The sequence below is a fragment of the Mustela lutreola genome, chromosome 1 (genome assembly GCF_030435805.1).
Source record: "Mustela lutreola isolate mMusLut2 chromosome 1, mMusLut2.pri, whole genome shotgun sequence".
Classification (NCBI taxonomy): Eukaryota; Metazoa; Chordata; class Mammalia; order Carnivora; family Mustelidae; genus Mustela; species Mustela lutreola.
In genome coordinates, this window is record NC_081290.1 from 176,836,961 (window position 1) to 176,844,626 (window position 7,666).

General features: G+C 49.1%; 1 long non-coding RNA gene across 1 annotated transcript in view; it reads left to right on the forward strand.

Moving 5' to 3' along the window:
- Positions 1-7,213, forward strand: part of LOC131834768 (uncharacterized) — a 58,688-nt gene extending 51,475 nt beyond the window's left edge. The window contains exon 5 of the long non-coding RNA XR_009354938.1: positions 3,432-7,213. This is a non-coding gene — a long non-coding RNA (uncharacterized LOC131834768). The remainder of the gene's footprint in view (positions 1-3,431) is intronic.
- Positions 7,214-7,666: the final 453 nt, after the last annotated feature.

Here is a 7,666-nt window from a genome sequence, read left to right on the forward strand (position 1 = left end):
ACTATCTTTTAGTTTGTCGTGTTATTTCCAGGGTGAGAGGAAAACTTTCAGTGGCAAGAATGTCACTCGGAATATAGGATGTGCTTTTTACCTACATGAAGAACCTTGGTTTTCTCCGTATGTACAAATGGGACCTTTGGTGGTGCAGTCAGTTTACCATCCAATGCTTGGTTTCGGCTCAGGCTGGGATCTCAGGGTCCTGGGATCCAGCCCCAGGTCAGGCTCCTTGCTCAGTGTGCAGCCTGCTGGAGACCGTCTAGAACAATAAAATTCTTTACAATTTTTTTTTTTTTTAATTCCTGCTTCTGGAAAGAGCAAAGGAATACAGGATACACACTGTAGCTCATGGTGTGACGTCCCTAAAGGCAGGCGCTTAAGAGACACAATCTGCATCAAGGGGGCTTTTCTAGATGTTGGACTGGTGTGGGAAATGCTTTTAGAAACAGAAGGTGTAATTTGAAATGCAGGGTCATGAGATATGAATTCTCAGTCATACCCAGAGCTTGAGTTTTCAAAATAGAACTTCAGCTTTTAAATGAAATCCGAATCCTTACTACAGTAAATAGAATCTGGAAGCATTTATTGAATTTCAGAACGAGAAAGTTTTCATACAGCATGATGAGATTAAGGAATCAGAGCATACACTGAAGTTCATTCTTTCCAAAAGAAACAACAAAAAAAAATGGGAGTTTAGTGATTGAAGTGATACTGGAAGCTCTATTCATCTTTTTTAATGAGCACACTTTTCTCAAATGTCTGCCTGGAAATACTCTTTGTGTTCTATCCCTTTATTGTGGAGGAAGCGGTTAGGAAACAAAACAGCTTCATCTAAAAGCATGAGGAACAGAAAATAAAAACCAAACTTCAATTTTATAAAGTTTGAAGTTCATTTAGATCAGACTTTGGATCATGTTTTGTTCCATTTATACTGAAGAAGCTAACGTCAGGCCATTGCTTGTGTGCCTCTAACTTGGACCTCATGGAAACTCACTGCTCTCTGCTTCCTGAACCATTTAAAGGACTCCTTTCAGATCTGTTTCTGGAAGGATACGTTCTCTGCCCTGTGTCTGTTTCCACTGGAGTCCCTGAGTTTTACATTGTTCACATACGAGCTGTGTTCGAGCTTCAGCCGTGAGTGGGGTAGAGGCTCAGTCCAAGCATTCTAGAGGAGAACCTGCACGGTTAACGAGGCCCCCACTTAAAGCGCAGACAGAGAAGTGGCCAAGCAGTGCTGAAATGAGTTTAGAACGTTCCTTGGGGCCAGCTGGTACGGATGGTGGACTGGAAGTCTCACCAACAAGGTTCGGGTCTTGGACGAGGACATGTCTGAGGATAGAGGGCACATCCCAGGCCAAGGACATAGCGCCTCAAAGACAGAGTGCAGAGATTTTGTTTCTCCCTCAAGACCAGTGATGTTCTGAGAAACGGTCCGTAGTCTCACCCGCTGGACCACGGAGAACATGGAATGGAACGACAGGAGAGCCAAGTGAAGAGTTTAGTTGGTAACCAATGGGGACAGGACCTTGGCCCTACGTTGTCAAGCACGCACAGTCTACGTAGAATGAGGACACAGGTATTGGGAGGCCAGAGAGCACCATGTGAGGGGCAGACTTGGAAGGCTGCCTGAGGCCTAGACGACGTGCAGGAGAAGCAGCTCCGGCAGCTCGTGTAGGAGCCCGTCGAGTGCAGCAGGCGTGCAGGGTGTGTGCCAGGACAGGAGACACAGGGTCAGTACGCCCTGCTCTGTGGACACCCCGGCCATGTGGTGTGGTTTCCGCAACTCCATCGAAGAGGAGTGATTTTACAGTGGAGATGGCGGGACGGAAGATCCCGAGACGGAGGGGAGGGAGACTGAGGCCCGACGGGAGAGATCGCTGGGGACAAGGGATCAGAAGGTCGCGAGTTCGGTTGGGACCGTGTTTGCTGTGTGGACCCGAGGGCCCCCTGAGGTGCATTGCAGGTGCTCTGGGCAGTGACAGGTCAAGGCTGAGATGTGCATTTCGGAAGTATTTATATATGGACGTTTCCACTTATGGCAGTGACTGGAAACAACCAAATAATGAAGATGGTGTAAAAAAAGGAACCAAGCGATCGCTTAAAACGTGTGAGGAAAAGCAGTGCCAGTATTCAACTGGGAGACCCTCCTTATGGCCACTTAGGACCTACCCACCCGACTCCACAAGCATTCCTTTTTAAAACTGCCTCTAGTAGTAACACTAAGCTCCTTTAGAATCCCCGGGGATTTTCCCAGGCTCAGAACCTCGGCAGGAATGGCTCTAAAGTTCAGACTTCTGTCAGGAATGGCTCTAAAGTTCAGACTTGGCTTGCTTCCCGAAATCTTGAGCATATAAATAACCTGTTTGCGGGGCTTCCTGTTCCACTGACGATTTCTCATGACTTAATGCCTCCACGTCCAGTAACTATGGGAGGGACAGTTTCTACCTCCATTCTGCAGAGACGGCGGCTGAGGGTTACAGCAACTCTTCCCAAGGGCTCATACAGTGTAGTCCAACCCAGGTTGTGGAGTTTGAGTTCCAGACGGTTTCTCCGCGTTGTGCTCTCACCCGTCACCTGTTAACCGCCCGTGTACGCGGCCTCAGCATCCCGGGCCATCTGGGCGGCGGTCAGAGAACATGGTCCAGTGGGTGGCTTCTGAGCAGAGATGAGTTTCTCCCAGTCTAGAGGCTGGGAAGCTCAAGCCGGTGTATTTGGTGTGTGGGGAGAACTGGTTTTCTGGGTCACAGACAGCCCTCTCTCTCCGAGTTGTGGGGGTCTCTTACCAGCAAGCGTTGACCTCCACGCGTTCCCTAACCCCCACCTCCTCATAGCCCCTCTTGGTCACCAGGTTTCAACACAGGATTTTTAGAGGATAAAAATGTCTGGACCATAGCACTACGGGATTTATTTCCTGTGGATTAAGTAAAATGATCCAGTGACCCTGTGGTACAAAACATCCAAATTTCTGCCCTGGTTAAGAGGGACCACACAGCTTCACTGTGATGCTACCATGGCTGTTCACCACACTCCTCTTTGACGCTGTGTCCAGGGCACCCTGTATCGATCAGCATATCGTAACCACATAAGGTAGGTTACTAATTGGAAGCAGCAGTACACATAAAGTTATTTTTATCTCATAGCTGTATTATGGTAGAAAAAGACGCTTTGCTTAGGCAGGAGGTTGGGGCAAGTTTGTCCTCTTACTAGAATCTGTGCATTTGTCAACTAAGGAAACACTTGGTAGCCTTGGGGGTTGTCTGAACAGGATCTGGGTGAGGCCTAGACACCTGTGAGGACAGTGACATGCCACAGGTAGGCTGGCCAAAAATGCTAAGAAAAAAAAAAAGCTATCGCAAGGGGTTATTGTGAACCATGTGCTGTGACAACCTTTATGCAGTCTTGTTTTTCACTCAGAACAATTCCTTCTTCTCCAGCTTACTTTGAGGATTGAACCCAAAGAAATGACCATGTGGAACGTTGCAGCTTCCCATTTTTAAAAGATAATACACACAGGCTCGTGGGAGCAATTTTAGAGTGAAGCCGAACACTTGATGTAAAATTTCCGCGTCCCAGTCACACCAGATGTCTACAAGACGGGACCCGGTGCTGCGGGCGAAGCGGGTCTGGGACGGGTGCATTTTCAGCACCACGGGTTCGTAGCTGCAGGTGGCATGGGAGCTCCTCGTACTGTCACGGCGTGTTAGGACATGGGAGTGTCCCGGCCGCCGCGTCCAGTAGGGCCGAGCATCCTCCCTCTGAAGGTCAAGTGGAGCTAGAGGACCTCACCTCAGGCCATGGAGCTCCGAAGAGAGGTGGGTGGGCAACCGGTCCCCGAGGGCCGGGCTCCGCGGCCTCCCTCCCACGCACCCTGGCTCCCGCTTTGCTCATCACGTCACACCAGCCCGGACCACGGAGGCATGTGGGTCCACAGGCTCCCTTCCTAGGCTGGCCTCAGTTTCCCTCCATGAAAACGGAGCCAAGTCAGCTGGCGTCAGTGTTCTTGTAGACTCCAGACCCCCTAGCACACGTTTTTAAGCTTCCTTTCCCAAGCCCCAAGCTGGAACCTTTAAGAATCCCGGTTGTGGGTCCCCCGGTAGCATGGGGGGCTCCTGCTCCCTTGAACCCCAACATCACTGCACTTCCAGGAGGGGGCCACAAAGTGAGGATCAAGGGACCCCAACAGGCCCATGACAAAGCTGCTGGGGGCCGCTGGGCATGGTTCAGTGAAAGCGAGAACGGAAACCAGAAACACAAGCAGATCTCTTCCTGAGAAGCCCAGCAGGGGGACGGAGCAAGCCAGGGAAGCCCCCCCCCCCCCCCCCCGAGCGTGCTGCCTTGTTGAGGCCACAGTGGCTGGACTCGGGTATGGATTGCAATGCTGGTCTCGCACGGTCAGCATCAAATCTACCCTCCAGATGGAGCTGGGCCCCGTTCCGCCGTCCAGCAGTGGCCCAGAGCAAGGACGGGATGGGGCGGCTGGATGGTTCCAGCCAGCCGACGTGCCAGCTCTGGAATTAGGGCTTCGGTTCTTAACCTCACAGACCTACATGCATGTGATGGACACATATGCTTTTCATAGAAATGTATTTGTTCCTTGTTTTAAATGTTTTTTTTAAAGATCTTAATTTGAGAGGCAGAGTCTGTGTACAAGCAGATAGAGTGGCAGACAGAGAAGGAAATCAAATTCCTACTAAGCAGGGAGCCCACTGTGGGACTCGATCCCGGGACCCTGAGATCATGACCGGAGCTGAAGGCAGAGGCTTAACCCACTGAGCCACCCAGGCACCCACTGTTTTAAGTGTTTTACAGACTTTTTCTTCATTCTATATATTTATGTAGAAGGACATATTACGAAGCAATACACCAGCACACACTCATCCTACACGAATGAGGACATCTTCCAGATCAGCCCATATTTGTCATCTCACTGAACAAACCAGATCTCAAAAAGGTTAATTCACTGAGGTCACTGATAGAAGAAGTCTGCCTTGTTCCTGCTTTTTGCTGAGCCCAGACTGTGGAATCCGGCAGAATCCAGGACTGCTGACCCCCTGATGGAGCTGGAGTTCTCTCCTGGGACACCCTTTCCTGTCCGCACCATGAGGAGATGGTCTTCCCCTCAGGTGGATGGACATCAAGATTGGGTGAAGTCCCTCCTGGCAGGCATTCCTGTCTCCCATTCCCGGTACCCGGACACTCTTCAGTGGCCCTCGCTCACCTTTGATGACTCATAGCTATGCAACATGCATTTTCCTCTCCAGTTACTGGGAGGTTAACATGTAGGCTCAACAGCTTTTCCAGATGCTTTACAGCAGCTGGTTGGGTAGACCTGGTAGACCCCAGAGCTGGGGGTGTCCAAATCACTTCCGAGCTCCCATCATCCATGGGGCTACCAGCCATGCGAGGGTCTCCTATGATCTAGGAGTGAGCACTGTGTCTCCTGGCTCGGTCGCACAAAGATTAATAGTGTAAAGAGATAAAGCCTTCAAAGATTGCATTGCTTTTTAAAATCCCATTTTTCAGATTTGTATTTCACATAACTCAGACTTCTTAACCTGTCATAAGTCATCTCCACATGTTCAACACTAGAATCATGAATCTTATTGTACAAGCGCACCCAATTGCTCCAGGGAGAACGGGAGGATCCTTTAAGAAAATCTAATTTTTCTGGGACTCACCTAATTTCAAATGAGACCCCCCCGCCCCCAAAATAGAGGGCATGTTGTTTCTCATTTCAAGAGGACTTCCTGAGAGATGTCAGATCTGTGTACACACTGACCTGAGGTCCAATAGACTCCTCTCTTCAGGATAAAGTTAAAAATATGTGAGTAGATGATAGAAAAAGGCAGATAGGACAGGGGACCTGAGCCCACTTGGAGGATATCTCGTCACTCTTCCACTGTTTAAAGGACCCAGGTGATGACCGGTCTACAGAGACCAGTCATTACGAAGTACAGCTTTCTCTTTTTCGTAACTTCAAGGTAAGGGACTACAGCCCCAGGATTCTTCCCAGTGATGGAAAATGAACACTCAGGTCAAAGGCTAGGTCAAAGGGTGCCCACACAATTCGAACTACGTTTATATATGCTATAGATATAGTATCTCCATCGGTCTCAGGAAGGGTTGGGCAGGGCTATTCCTCTGGCTTCAAACTTCACACTGAAGTAGAAGTTTAATAAGGAGGGAAGTTCTGCGGCAAATACAATGCAGTATCTTTAGTTTGTTTCCTCTGGAGATGGAAATCTATGTAATGCCATGCTTTACGACACGCAGAGTCGGGAGGCACAGTCCTGGAGCTTCTGGGAAAAGATGGTAAAAATGAAGCATGAACTGAACTTGCTAGGGTCTTCCCCATAATGTGAGCCTTCAGGCCCAAGAATCTGAATTTTGCCAAGCATCCAAATTGCATCCTTTTCTGATTGACCTGCTAACAGAATACCGTGGATGGGTGGTTAAATTCATTTCCCTTGTTCTGGAGCCCTAGCAGTCCAAAAACTGCCTTGCCTCGGGCAGATTGGGGCTGAGGGTCTTTTCTTCTCAGAAGACCCTCATTCCATCCTAAGAGCCCCTCCCCCACAACCTAGCCCTAATTACCTCCCACGGCCCCTTCTCCAAGGAGCATCCCATTGGGGGTTGGGCTTTAACATAAGAACTTGGTGCGGTTGGGGTGCGGGGAGTCCCCCAACATTTGTTCCTTAATAACTTGCATGGATTCTCCAGGTCTCACCAGATTCCCAAGAGTTGCTAAATCCTGGGATGTAGCAGAAGAATGTTTCCCTCACTGGAAGGGAGACGAGGTCAGCATCTGCCCTGCTTCCCTGCCAGCTGGCAGCACGTCAGTCACGCTTGCCCTGCAGGGGAAGAGCGACGCTCACGGCACTGCTGCTTTCCGGCTCAGAGACTTGCTTCCGGAGCCAGCGGAGCCTGTGGCCTTTAGCACTTGTCAAAGGACACTACCTAGATCCCGACCAAGGGCAGGGAAGGAAGTAGAAGGACAGTCACAACATGAATGGTCAACAATCAGTCCGATCTGTGGTCAGTTCCAGAACTAGTTCTTTCATCTCCTTTATCCTTGAGATGATTAGTGAGTCCTTTGTATTGTGTCACAAGGGCCACTGTTCCACAGTCAGAGGCATTTGCGGCAGCTCCCTAAAGATCACTTGGATTTAAGGATTTTCCTTTATGAAAGCAACTTAATAAACTTGTAGTTAAATCATTTGTGCATCCTACGTGTGTCCTCCTACACGAAGCGAATAGCATTTACATTAGCAGAAGACAGGTGAACATTTTCTTTGGCACAATATATTTATGAAGAAAGGCACGGAGTATAATCTCTACTTACAGGATGCAGGCTTTGATCAGGCTAAGTTCAAGGATATAGATCCTGGCAAGTTAATCAGGCTTGCTCCTTTTTTCTTCCTTCTAAAACAGACCAAGGACTCTACAATGTTTTTCTCAGATTTAATATTCACGGGAGTGAAGGCAAGAAAAATCATCTTCATGTTCCCAGCACACCTCAGCCGACAGTCTGCCTGTGAGACCAAGTTAAATTCACGATTTCAAGCTAACAGTAGGTGAACGCTGAGTATTTGCAGAGCGAAAATATTCACTCAGAGGCATTGGAAACTGGATCAGGGCGAAATGGTGTAGAGCAGGTTCTAGGCCTCAC